Here is a 14,247-nt window from a genome sequence, read left to right as displayed (position 1 = left end):
TGCAGTAACGTTTCATTTAAGAACTGATCGCGATAATTTGTTTACCCTCAGTAGTTCTCTAAGAAAAACTGTTTCTGGACTTAAGACGAATTTCAAAATCACAGACGATACTAACACTTTAAAAATAAACTTTTTTCAAGGCTATAGAAACTCAACATTTTTTTCAAATTTTCCCTTACAGTAGAGAAACAAGCCTGCTTTAAAATACAAAAATACATGTTTTCAGATCTTATACTCTCACATGGGTAGAAACCAAAGCATTATTAAAAATACAAAACATTCAGAAGATTTGGTTCAGCTTGGAACTTTATTTGACAAATTGCAAAATATAAACAAAAAATGTCATTTGGATCAACTTCGAGTATATTTTCGATCATGAATCAGGTTGAAGTGTATAGATATCTTCTGTTAACGCACAGTAGTCTAACCGCTTATTAACCTAAAAGACTTCCAAATAACCCCCCAAAATAGACATTTATCATTTCAAAAGAGCTCACATTACAATAGTTCCAAACATGATCAAATGGTATATTGAACAGGGACCAATCGTTTTCTGTCAGAACGTCAAGTTTGACTTGACTTTTATCTGACTTAATTCCTGTATGCACTGACAGGGAGAAGCCGCTAGATGACGTCTAAGCACCTCAGATTCTCTGCATCACTGCAGTCGTCACTAAAGGACCCCTTCAAGCTCGTGTGTGAAAGAGGCCTGACTTCTAGAGCCACACTTAGTGCGTGGAGCGTCTCGTCTTAAACCTATTTTGAAATTCATCACAACAAAGTTGGGAGTCATTATTTTCGAGGTTACGAAAGGAAATGACTCGCAAAGTTAAGGATGTAAAGGAGTGCCATTTGACAAACGTCAAATCGTGGTTATTTTCATCCTTTTGCTGTGAATTCAAGTTTGTCACTAGTAGACATCAAATTCATTTGAACTTGGAGCGACTTTGAGCCCTCCCAGTTCAAAAAGATTGGACGTTAGACATCAAATTCATTTGAGCTTGGAGCGACTTTGAGCCCTCCCAGTTCAAAAAGATTGGACGTCTATCACCGTCAATAGCTGCCAATGAGTTAAGCATCATTACACTACACAAACTATCAGGTTCTGCCAAATCACTTTTTTCCCCTTGTCCCTAATTGTGTTGCGAATGACTTAACATCAGCGGCGACGCAGTGACCTCCTTTTTGACCGCCCGAGCATATGACAGCACACCGAGACCCCGACTCTCCCCCGTGCAAGTTGAAAGAGGTCAAAGTGGGAAAACCTCCGACTCGTGCAATTAACATACGATGTGGTCCCGTGCGAAGTCGTGTCGATTCCTCTCTTGGCATTCACCGCGTGCCTTAATTGTTTGGACATTAAATCAAGGTCCGCTGTGAACACGCAGAGTGACAACCAATTCTTTGGAGAGGGGAAAAAAAAAACACCCCTGCATGAAAAGGGGTGGACGTAAGCTTCGAATCGAACTCGACCAGCGTTTGCTTGCCCGCCAAAATGAGGATGCAGACTTTTAAGGTGCACAGTGCGCTACGCGCGCGCAACCATTTTAAAGCCGATTTGGTATTCCAATCTGGCGCGCTCACACGAACGTGTACACGCAAGCAATTCGAAAGCCGATTTCCAGCCCGCACTGGCATATAATGCGCCACTTCAGATTCAACGCAAACCTATGTAGGGGGAACTGCGCCACCACTTGGTGTCAAAGCCCCATTACACCACAGTAGACAAACAGCGCATCTAAAAAAAAAAAAAAAACAACAAAGCTTCCTTCACATTTGCGCCCTTTTACGCAAAACTGCACTGTCCCACTTCCGAATCAAGACGGCTTCGAAACAAAACAATCACACACACAAAAAGAAAAAACAATCAAGATGGAGAGCTGGTGTCACAGCACGATGTTCTTTCTATTCGAAGTCATGATACGTCCTGCTGCGAAGAGTGCTGTAGGTTCCATTCAGTTCAGCCCGAACGTTCCGTTAAGTGACCGCTGTACAAGATGCCGCCTTCTATACAGGCTATACTTTTTCATCTTAACCATTTGACGGAAAGCTAGATGCGCATGTCTTCTTCTGCTCAAAAGTCGAGCGGTTCCTTTCGAATGGAGCGTGACCCATCCGGGGGCTCCAGCCCAACACGATGCTGTCCCTTCTCTTCCCGGTCGGGCTCCGTGATCCACTGTCTCTCGGATTAGAGTGCGCCGCTCTTCCCGTCCTAGACAACCGCGAGTCTCATGCTGATTGGGTTTCGGCGCAAAAGGATTACATGGGCAAAAAGTGACGTCATGCACCCTGGCAAGCCCCCCCTTCCTCTTCCCCCTCGTCCTCCTCACCTCCCCTCCATTAAAAGCAAATCCTCATCAGCCCCGAGAATGTCCTTGAAAACGCCGTGACATTCTGCAGAGAGTCACGCATGCATACGTGAACATGGCTGCTTTTGGTCCACATCTCGATCCCGGAGCCTTAATAGCATAACCCTATCGTCGCAATGGCGTGGATACCCTCTAACCCTCGAGAGGGTCCACGCGAGCAAGTGCATGCACGTCCCACATTGTTGCAGCTTTGTGACAAAAGCTGGAGATGCGGTGGGGCGCACACGTCGTAAAGCTTCAAAATATAGCTTTACTGACGTTCCACTGCCTTGAACGTCAACAATGCCAATTTCCCCCAAAATATGATTCTGATATTAAATACCTAGGCTGCACCCCCATGAAGTTCTGTACTTATATATTTATATATATACATTTAATGACGTGCACAATACATGTGAACTTAAGAGTAAAAATAAGTTTTCTCAATTAAATTTCCCACTATTTATGTCGTCACCTCAATGTCACACACATTATCTATCTATATACATATATACACTCATATATATGTGTGTGTGTGTGTATGTATATATGTATATATGTATATATATATATATATATATATATATATATATATATATATATATATATATATATATATATATATAGTATTTTAATTTTTTTACAGCAATTACATTTCCGTTGTGGTGTTTTAGCCGACTATGTGTGCCCATTTGTCAACACAATTATCACAGGCATAAGGATTGGTGCCCCGGAAGAAGATAGAATTTGATTTTCACATGTTTTTCTCCCTGCTGTCTTGTAGCTTGTGTCCACCTCCCTCCCATGGCGTGCGAACAAAGAAGCGCAGAGGAGCAACAACAGAGCTTGCATGAGCTGCTATTTACACTCCATTCTTGATTCTTTACAATCGCAAATATATGCTTTCAAAGACACATGTCATTATCCACCATTTTAAATGACTCTATATTGCAGCCCTCCATCTTAAAATGATCTACCTGCGCAAGGCCTGTTGATTTCCCATTGGCAAACTTCAAAGTAGCTCAGTATGATACAACATTCCAAAAGCGAATCCCGTGTCCAAAGACCATTTAGTTTAAAAACAAAAATCCCATGCCGAAATCCTTTGTACGTGCTGTTACGCTCATGTCAGCTCCAGCTTCATCCAAGGCGCCTTCCCTCGTTTTTCTGCGCCAAACCAAAGCCTTTCTTCCCAACATGCAACAGCACCTCGCCCACATTTAGGGCAAACAATTTCCATTTGCGAGCTGGCGGTGCACGTTAAGCGAGTTGTGAGAGTGGGTGAGCTGAAGTGCAGCTTTTCTTCCCTTCAGGAGTTCCAGCGGCCTCCTCTTCCTCCGTTCAATGAAGGGGGAGTTGTCCCCGTGCATTACAATGACATGCAGGCCCCCATTCATTCAGCCGCTGTCTAACGGTCTTTGGACAGCAAATGCACCCCCATCGGGGGGTCGCAGCCTCCTCTTTACACCCCCCATTCCCAATACGCAGACCCCCACAATGGCCCCAACAAAAGAGAGAAGGGAGTCGGCCCCAGTTGTGCGAGCTGTGGCCCCTGGAGTAGTTAAGTGTGCTGCATGGCAAAATAGTCCACCATACGAGGGGACCACTGTGCAGCTCGATGACCGCAAGACGCCCCTTTAAGACCCGAACAAAATGTAACGTTCATCCAAAAATGAACTAACGTAAACAGCAACAAAATATTTGCTATCCCAGCGGAAATGGACGCAAAATTGCGCATTTTGTAACGTCTCAAAGCGAGCTAAAGTAAAGCAAGCCTCTTCACACCAAGAGATGTTTTTAAATACAACGACAAAATACACATAAAACCCTATAAAAATAAAGTGTGCGACTTTAACATCTAGATTATTATTCATTTTACTGATGTATTATTATTATTATTATTTGACTCGTTCGATGCCTGGAAGTAAAGATTATTCTAATAATGATTTTTATTTATATGTTTGAAATAATTTGTAACCGACTCCACACATTTTATTATTATTATTATTATTATTTTATTATTATTATTTTTTAACAAGGTATTACCCCCTTTGAACACAAAGGGGATTTTTGTAACGATATTGCACTTACAATACTGGAATAATATTAAGCATTGTTGGGACAATAATAATAATTACAAAATATACAACACAGAGTATTGTTATATATTACAAAGAAAAAAAAAGAATGCAACACAATATCCATCATCAATATTTTTTATATTATATGATAATACTACTAATAATAAGAACAATAATGATATATGCATTATTATTATTATTATTATTATATCCTGTGCACAAACTGTAATTGGAGTGTAGACCTCCCCCCTCGTTTCCCAGGAACATCATACCGATTTCCAAAATGCAGTTGAAGGCCCGAGTAGGCACAGCTGGGCATCTGCTTATGGTTCTTTTCATCGGATGGAGAGAGAGGTCAGGAGGAGCTGCGACCCCGCAGCTCGTTATGCAGATGCACTTCTCAATGTACGCTACTTGATACACACCCCTGTTCGAAGAACCCAACACACCTTGCTGGCACCTGTGCGTCCTGAGAGGGTATAAGCCCAATTTAACAGCATTTGCTCGTTTTTCCTATTTGTAAATTTGATGGATATCCATCATAAAATTGCACATATACTCATAGCCAGGATATACAGTTGCTATTAAAAAAATGTTGAATGCAGATTTTTTTGGGCACTAATGCAAGGATTTAAAAATAAGACAAGAAAAGAAACAAAACACAGCGACATTTTCCCTCTAAACCTCCCACACTTTTACAGTATACTGGCACTGATACTTGTTTTGAGAGGCACATAAAGAGGTGTAAACATTTCCTAAGTGCAAAGAGCCACAAGGACCCTTTAGTATTGTGCGAGCAGAGAAAGAGAAACACGTTGACAAAAGAAGCCATTGTTCCTTGGGAACAATTCAAGGGGCCTAGTAAGCTGTCCTCCACGATCAGGCCGCGGGCCGCTGATTTCAATGCAAGGGGCCCCACCAAGGCGAAATGCACATATATTGCAAATAACACGGGGTTTTATTGGAAATCTTACAACCGGACCTTTAAGATCGTATATGCAGACGTGCAGCACGGACGCAACGTTTGTTTTGGATGGAATGTTGTGTTCTACACTAGGATCATGTTTTCCCTGAGCCTGTAGCATGACATACACAACATGGACCACGTGGTCACAGGTAAGGGGCATAGTAGCGCAAAAATGGAGCATTATTGAACATTTTACACATTACTGATGAATTGGTATATACTGTACTGAAAAATGTTTCAATATATTTAAAAGGAATGGCCACCGCTATTATTCTATTAATTATTATGACATTCAGTTTTTTTTTTTCGACATACGCAAGCACGCGCTCGAGCGTGTGGGGACACGATCGCACGCACGCACGCACGCACACTTCCTCATCCCTATAATGCTGAGGCACTTTGCAATTGGTGAGCATCAATGCTAATATGAAGGTCCTTCACACTGTCTAATAAATATGAGCTCTCCACATCGATCTGCTGGTGACTCATTAGGCAGCCTGCGTCTGTATACCTGCAGTATTACAAGATTCCAAATATCCTCTATGCCTGTGTGTATACAGTTTTAAGGTCAGAATCTAAATATGTATTCATCTGTAAGTTAAGCAACGACCAAACAAGACTGACGCCAGTAGTATTTTTTCTGTGTACACAAGGTCAGTGAATGTTAGCAAAACATGCATTAAATTGCCCTAAATCATGCTGCCACCATATTTATCCAAACAATTTGATGTAAATAAACTGTTATCTAAAGAGGTTACAGTGATCTGAGATTTCACTAAAGATATTATTCAATTTATTCAACACATAGTTCAAGGGATACGAGTGTATATATACCTCAGTCTTTTGGCAGAAAGACCAAAGCATACAAATATTATGACTTACGTTGTTGATATAAACAAACATGATGACACAAACTCACAAGCGCCCCCCCCCCCCCCCCCCAGAAATGCACGCACACACACATTAATGCACGCTCTCTCGTCCACCACACAAACACTCACACACACCCACATACACAAACACACAGCATGCATCTCAAAACAATTGCCGACTTCTGTGCAACCTTTCCCCACACTATGGCCAAAGTAGGCTTTTGTCTCATATTCTCCACACGCTGTTCCACTATGCATCAGTTAACCTGGCAATTAACCTGCACCTCTGCCAAACGTCATTAGGGAGAGGAGGAGAAGATGATAAAGACAGAAGACCAAGAAAACTGTAGTTGTGCTGACATTTAAAAGTGAAAATACAAATAACCATATTGTATTTTAGAACTATGGTCTGAAGTTTTATCTAAATACTACTCTTGTGCATATTGTAGCAAATCTTCTTTCATTAATTGATATTATAGATCATATTTACCTTTTTAATGCAACGTTGCAATTGATTTATCTCAATAAGTGATATTGCATCACCCTTGTGATCTCTTCACTCCCTCCACACAATTTTGCCTGGGAAAAAAAAAAAAAAAAAAAAAATCATGCAGATTGGGAAGGCCCCAGTCAAATGGTTTGGGTGTTGTAGCATCAGGCAGGTTTTGCATACAGCTGAATTAGACTCTGGGGTAACCAAGGCAATGCTGAAGTATACATGTGCATTTAAAACATTCTAATACGTACACATTCTGTGATTTAAAATGGTAAAACACAAAGATGTTGGCATCAGTCATGATATGACCTGAAGGGACTTTTTTTTAATCACACCATTAGACAATTATTATCACTTCATTGTGCTGTGCAGTATAGACAATCCTATCATGTGATAATTCATTTTATACCTCTATACTGATGGAAATCATGATATTTTGTTTTATCTCACACTTATGTTACCCTCATTCCAGATTCATCTGATTTTGTCCCTGTATTTATTTATAAAACACATTTAATCTAGAAAAACAACATGTTTTATCTAGAAAAACAACTAAAAGGATGAGTGGTGATGAGGAATTGAATAACTATGTATAGTTTCTTAAACAGAGCCACAGTTTTGAATTTACAGCTGTAAAGAACTTGCCAAAATTAAAATGCACTCTTCATAAAAAGATATTTAAATGTACCTTTTTTGTTGTGAGCAGAGCTCCCTCAAATTATACACCATTTGAACTGCTACATTGCATTTAAATATGGGAAAAGAATAAAAAGTTCAATAATTATTCAAACAAAATGTATTACACATTAAATTGAGATAACAACATGCAAGTAAAGTTTAAAATGAATGTTAATTAAAAAACGAAATGCACATTTCTGTAGTGTATGCGACAATCAGATATAAGTGAACCGTACAAAAAATGTGTCTTGAGACAATGTATAATTTGTACCATAGCAATTCTTGTATCTCAATCAGTCATATTTTGATTCATCCTTTCCCACAAGAAATCAAATTGGTTCCAGCTAAAAAAAAAAAAAAAAAAAAAAAAAAAAAAAAAAAAAAAAAAAAAAAAAAAAAAAAACACCCAGAGTGTTGTTTAATTATATTTTTTTTCACAAGAAAATTTTGAAAATTTCAAAAGTATTGTAATGTCTACAAACATACAGAAATGCATCTGCTTTTAAGAAAACCCGCAAATGTGAAAATACAAATATCTAGAAACACAGTTCTACCTAACATGTTGACCTTTCTTGTTCTTCTGTTGTGTCTATTAGAAATAGGCAGTAAATTACTGTTCCTCAGGGATGTTGTTCTTCACTGCAGGGATATCAGTTTTGCTGGCGCCATCTATTGTTGAGCGATTTAAGCGTATCTCAAAATTTTCCTCGTATCTGAAGACAAGAAATTGGGTGAGCAGCATTTTGCATCTGAAAATTCTTATCATTTAAGTTGCTTGTATGTCAAGATAAATAAAAAAGAAACTTAAAATAGTCTTTTTGCGTTTGCATTTTTTATTCAATATGTTCGATGGAAAAACTTACAAATTTCTTTGTAAATGTTCTCCCTATTTAATGCTGAGATTATTTCACATAGCGGTACTTGTACAACACTGTTTTATGGACTCCTTTGCTGCATACGTGTACATCTGTTTATATCTATAATCTCAAAGGGCTTGATTAAAAATGACAACAATGTTGTGTGGATAAGGTTGATAAGGTTGTCCACCGAGGTCACTTGTCAACCATTGTTTTCCCTCTATGTTGCTGCAATTTTCTATATTTGTACAATGCACTGCCCAGTGGCCATTGTGGAGTGTCTAGGGGAGCTGTTTAGTCCCCCATAAGAAGATTAGAGATGATTGGTTTTATTGACTGGCCTGTGCCACTGTTATCAGGGTGGCTCTCGGAGCAGCGAGCCACGCTTTTGTCTGACTCTCATTGTTCTTCCCAAGCCCAAACCCTGCACTGATATCAATTTGATATGACAGTAAAGTGCCAATTATGTACACACATGCAAGAGCCCGCTCCCTTTCCGCAACATGGGTAGCGAGAAGGCGGCAAAAGAGAGGGAGCAGGGAGGCAGAATTTGTTGAAGTGCTCAAGAGTGGTTCTAAAACAAATTTGACTGCAAACAAGTGAAATTTGTTGGTTTCTATCACCTTTAACTTTCAATGAAACACGGCCGCTGGAAAGTTGATGTGATAAAAGGACGCGGTTAGCGTGTCACATCTTATCAGCATCACCTGCAAGTGATGGACTGATTCCAGCAAACAGGGATACCAAAACTGCTGACATTGTAATGCAAAAAAACAAAATAGCAGTTTATTGATTTTGAAACAACACATTTAGCGTTCGTAGCGTAATAAGACACTTATTTGGTAAATTATTAAACTTCAATTTGACCTTACACATAAAATATCAATCACATTTTGGTGAATTTTTAGTACCTGTCCCATGAGAAAATATCTGTTATTTAATATTTGTGTATTAATTGCAACTGAAGTAGGTCACCTCAGTGATGTCAAATGAAAATCTTTCTATTAAATCCATCATGACAGGGAGCCCGCATCCAGTGCCAATAATGAAGTGATCACAAAGTAATGAAGTCATTATAAGCTCAAGTAATATGATGTATGTCTAAATTATATGTGCTATATTCCTTCAAAAAGAAAGTACCAGGCGTGGCTAGGAACATTTTAGTTAGCTAAAATATGCTAAAATGTTTCAAAAACCAGTCACTGAGATAGAAATTACAAAAAATAATTTTCGGCTGTCCTTATTCGTGCTATTGAGTAGCTTTCCAAAAGTAAAAATGATTGCAATTCTGTTTTAGCTGGCGATATTATCACATTTTTTTTCTTCAAATTAAAAAAAAAAAAAAAAAAAAAGTAAAATGGGACAAAATAGCCAAAGGAGCAATGAAGTATGTTTGCCTTTCAAAAGTCCTTAGGACCATCTTTGGCTCTAGGGTGAAAGCCACTCGTAATAGGCAACTTTATTTGTTTATACTTTAGCTGTTTTCTCAATGCCTTTAATGTGTATGTTAACAAAGCAAACTCAAACACAACTCAAGGATGCAAACCTTGAAGTGAAAGTATCTGAGGTGAGAATTTATTCATAAAATATTTTGAAAATGTCCCATTTCTTTTGGGAGGGAGTAAAATACACGCATATATGAAGGCGACACTGTGCCACGGAGTGTCGGGTTTAATTGGAACGGCATACAAATGCTTACGGTGAAAATGATTTAATTTTAAATTTGATTTTGAACTAATGTTATTTTGGACATTAAGCCATTAATTTCAAGGAAACAGGTGGTATACCTCTTGCTTTATTAAATATAGCAAGACTTTGTGCTTTACTTAAGCAGCAAGACGGAAAATGTACATTCCATGTCTAATTAGATTCAAAGCAAGGATCAGAAATATCTGATGTGAGTCCACCTCTAATACTTCTTTAACCTTTCGCTCCTTTCCTCCCACTTTTATTTAGTGGTCTTGGAGAAAAGGTGTTAAATCATCTACATTAGTCCCTGGCTATTATATCCAATTAATGCCTCCTCATGGTGTTTTATTGTGTTATAAACTGCTATCGCTTGTGGTTCACTAGACAAACACAAAGTGTCTGTGGCGCCTGCCACCGAGGCTGTGTGCGTCTGTACTGGGGAGGGACCAGGGGGGACTTGGCCACTGCCCACGGGGGCCCTGGCCACTCTACAGCAGTTAGTTTTGGAGGAGATCCTAGTTGGCTTTTTAAGAGGGTCCATTATAGGCTTGTTAATGCTTTCGCCAAAGGGGAAACACTACCAAGCGCACTCAATTCTCCATGCACTCAGTTCCCTTCTCACTTGCCGAGACCCCAAATTTCCCGCTCGGCCTACCCCGTGCTGCCCGTGTGTTATCAGACGCACTGCTGCTGCCTCTTCATGCTCCTCATGGGCTCACTCAAATTGTTTCATGCATTGATCTGTGTGCTTTGGTCTCGATGTGAGCTTTTGTGCTGCCACGGCCTTGTCTGTGTATGTATGTGAAGTGTCAAATGTGTTAAGCAGATAGACAGATCCTTTGAAGATGTGTTTTGGAGCCTTGAGAGGGAATTTGGTTGCGTGTAATTGCATATTTAGGACAGCGAGAGTGTCTTTTTGAGAGTGTGTGAAATTTTAATTTACACATATAGTGTGAAGAGCTTAGTTGAAATCTCAGTGAAAAGACTGTTTCAGTACAAACAAACACACGCAAAACTCACAAAGTTTGTTTAAAGCATGATTGCCACTTGTTTTGGGATTTCATTTGAGTTCTGTGTTCCGCACGGTTTGTTTATTTACTTTGTAATGAAGCTATAGGAAGCTAATCAGCGACACCTGAGGTGTGAAGGGTACTGTCCTTCTCCACATTATGAACCGTCGTCAAGGAAAGGTGCCTTTCGGTCGCCGTGGTAACCATTGCCTCCCATCATGCTCAGTGTGAGTGACAGGGGGAAGGTGTGACAGTGAGAGAGCTTTGTGTAAACGGACATTTTGCAGAGATGGATGAGCTCGCACTCACAGTCAGCTCCAAATGTACTACCGTATCCATCATGTTTTCATTCGCTGGGAACAATGTCAATGTTATCATTTTTGCAAAAGCATTTTGAAAATCTGTGTGGTACTTTTGTTGAGACGGAATGGAAAAACAGAAAGATGTGATTATGGAGTTGCTCCACTGTTAAAATTCATGTTGTCCAAGCAAAAATGAACAAAGTGTGAGAGTGCAGCAGCAAAACAATTTTGTTCTCTGTTGAGGGATAAGTGGCTGCCATTGATTGGTGACAGCAGTGGCAGCCTGTGTTCATCTCACTCCCCTGTGTGCTTGCTCATGCGAGACACTTGGAGAGTATGTCCTCTTCGCAGAAAACACGTTGGACCCTGAGTGCGTGTGTTAGAGCGAGGAGGCTTTCCACTCTCAATGCAACACCAAATTAGTAAGAGGAATTTGTTTCAGGCTTAAAGTAATAAAGGATTTCTCCAGCAAATACTGTCCTGTTCTGCTTTCTCTACACACATCTGGTGGTTCAGTGCTAGTAATCTGTTGTCATATTTTAGTTTTGATTTGGTTTGGACCACTTTGTAAGAAGTAAATGATGGTGTGATACTACTGTCTATCAACTCAGTTCTCCTCTTCTCAAGAAAGTCTTGCCGTTATTCAAACTCGCTGTATTTAATTAACCTACAAGGAAAACCTGGCACCTGCAGCCACAAATAAATTATTTTTGATATGATGCATGACTTTCTAAAAATAAATACATAATAAAATACAGTACAATTTTTATTTGAAACATCTGGTGCAAAATGTTAGAAAAAAATCCAGTTGGATGTTAAAATATGTTAGGTTTTGTGTTGGCTACCTCCTAGGCTACATCTACACTAGGACAGATAATTTTCTCCAGGGTATTTTGCCGACTATTTCTATACCTGTCCACACTTCGTTTAAGGTGCGTTTAAGGCCCCCCGCTTCTGCAAGGTACGCCTGCATTTGTGCAAACTACGCATGCGTGGAAAGGAGAAGCCTAATGTGTTACATCATCGCCCGCGCGGTTTACCTCTGAACCGGAAACCCATTAGTTTCAAAATTACTACACTGTTTTTTTCGTGATTGCAACTGAACGCAACACACAGGAGCGAGAGTGAAGGGAGAGCATGCTCGGCTTTTACAAGCAGGCGCCGAGTTCTGATTGAAATAAATCTTTATAAAACAACTTAAGTCTGACGTCATTACTTGGGATGTTACAATCGACGCTCAGTTGCGCTCTCAACACTTGGAAAATAACAAATAGAAGCATATGGTGAGGTGCTGCGTGTATTACCTGTAAGCTGCAACCAGGACTGCTTGTGCAAAAAAGTAGCGATCCTGGAAGTGGCGACAGTTTTGATATGCAGAAATGACTTGGAAAAAAAACCGATCGCGCGCCTCTTTGACAGGGGTTACCACGCAGGTCACTTTTCGGGGTTTAATTTTCTTCTACGCATTTTTATATACAGTATTGAGTTTAGAGGGGCTGATTGGACACAACTCGGCAGACAAGCTCTGTAAAAAAACCGCTCATCTCCACCTCATCCATGATGGGAGGACCCCAAATGGGCACTGAAGTGAAGCATATTATTGAGACGTAGTTTGAAGGTTCAAGAAAACTGTGTGGAAAAGAAAAAGAAGCAGGAATGCCACGTCGTGATCGTCTGCCTCCATTGTTTACGTTACTCTCATGCTACACTAAAAACAGCGACAGCATGACGTCCCTTCCTGAGTATCGGAATGTTGTACAGAGACAGCAGTCCATATTGGGCGGCGCGTAGGCGGTTAGTACCATTACTCGCCTACATTTTCCGTCTAACAACTAATCCGGATAATAGGCATACTAGTGTAGACGAAATGCCATATAGTCCAACTAATTACACGTTTAAGGCCATTATCCGTCCTAGTGGAGACGTAGTCCTCGTGTGTCCCTGTGATGGCCTATTGATTTCACCTGTTGTACCTGCTCCTATTGTATCGTCCAACCTGCATCCTCCTGTGTCGCTCACCTGTTCCTCGTTGTTTCGTTACCCCTTTTCTGTGTGTGTATATAAGCTCCCAGTTTATTCTCAGCTTATTCTCTCCTTGTTGCGTCATGTTGATGTCAATCCCAGTGTGGTCGATATCTACTTCTGAAGCCCTCGTGTTTCTTGCATTCCCTGTTTGAGTGAGTTTTGATGCCTTTTATCTGATTCCCTGGCCTTCTGTTGATACTTTGTGCTTTTGTTAATTATCATTAAACCAATTTTGAGTTCACTGGTACCCGGCCTAGCCTCCTTGCCTTGGATTTGTTTCCCTGCTTTTGGGTCCACACCACTCTTCCGCCCTCGCTCCCTGAAAAAATATCAGTTATAAGAAGACGATGAATATCTAAATGTGAAGTCATGCGGAAGAACAGTTTAAAAATGTGTTTTTTGAGTTGGTGTTGGTGTTGGTGTTGGTGTTATACTTGAACAGTATTTAGTAAAATGTTATTTCAGGTATTGATCGACATACACAGTGTGAAAAATTATGGTAAAAATGCAACCCATCTTGATTCTAATTATTACAAATTGAAATGATGACAGATACCATTTGTTTGGGTCATCAAATATCCATCATAGCATACAATGTACAAAACAAACAAACAAACAAACACACCAAAAAACCCAGCAAATTTTACACACACACACACACACACACACACACACACACACACACACACACACACACACACACACACACACACACACACACACAAAAATAAATAAATATAAACAGGAAAAGCATCAAATAGCGTAAAAATGGTGTAGTGCTTTGGTTACCATGAATTTTACGATAGATTTTCATAGATTTTTTTAAACTATACTATAAAACAATTTTTGTGGGTAGTAATTATGATCCATATAAATTGTATAAGTTATGCTATAATTATTTAGGTACAGTGGGGCAAATAAG

General features: G+C 39.8%; 1 protein-coding gene across 1 annotated transcript in view; it reads right to left on the bottom strand.

Annotated features, from left to right (window-relative positions):
* The window catches only part of birc7 (baculoviral IAP repeat containing 7), a 29,090-nt gene extending 25,412 nt beyond the window's left edge, over positions 1–3,678 (bottom strand). Inside the window, exon 1 of the mRNA XM_057860822.1 lies at positions 3,326–3,678. The gene's annotated coding sequence lies outside the window, so the exon portion shown is untranslated. The remainder of the gene's footprint in view (positions 1–3,325) is intronic.
* Positions 3,679–14,247: the final 10,569 nt, after the last annotated feature.

Source organism: Corythoichthys intestinalis, chromosome 2, assembly GCF_030265065.1.
Source record: "Corythoichthys intestinalis isolate RoL2023-P3 chromosome 2, ASM3026506v1, whole genome shotgun sequence".
NCBI lineage: Eukaryota > Metazoa > Chordata > Actinopteri > Syngnathiformes > Syngnathidae > Corythoichthys > Corythoichthys intestinalis.
The sequence above is the reverse complement of the archived record's forward strand: the minus strand, read 5'-3'. Positions and strand labels throughout refer to the sequence as shown.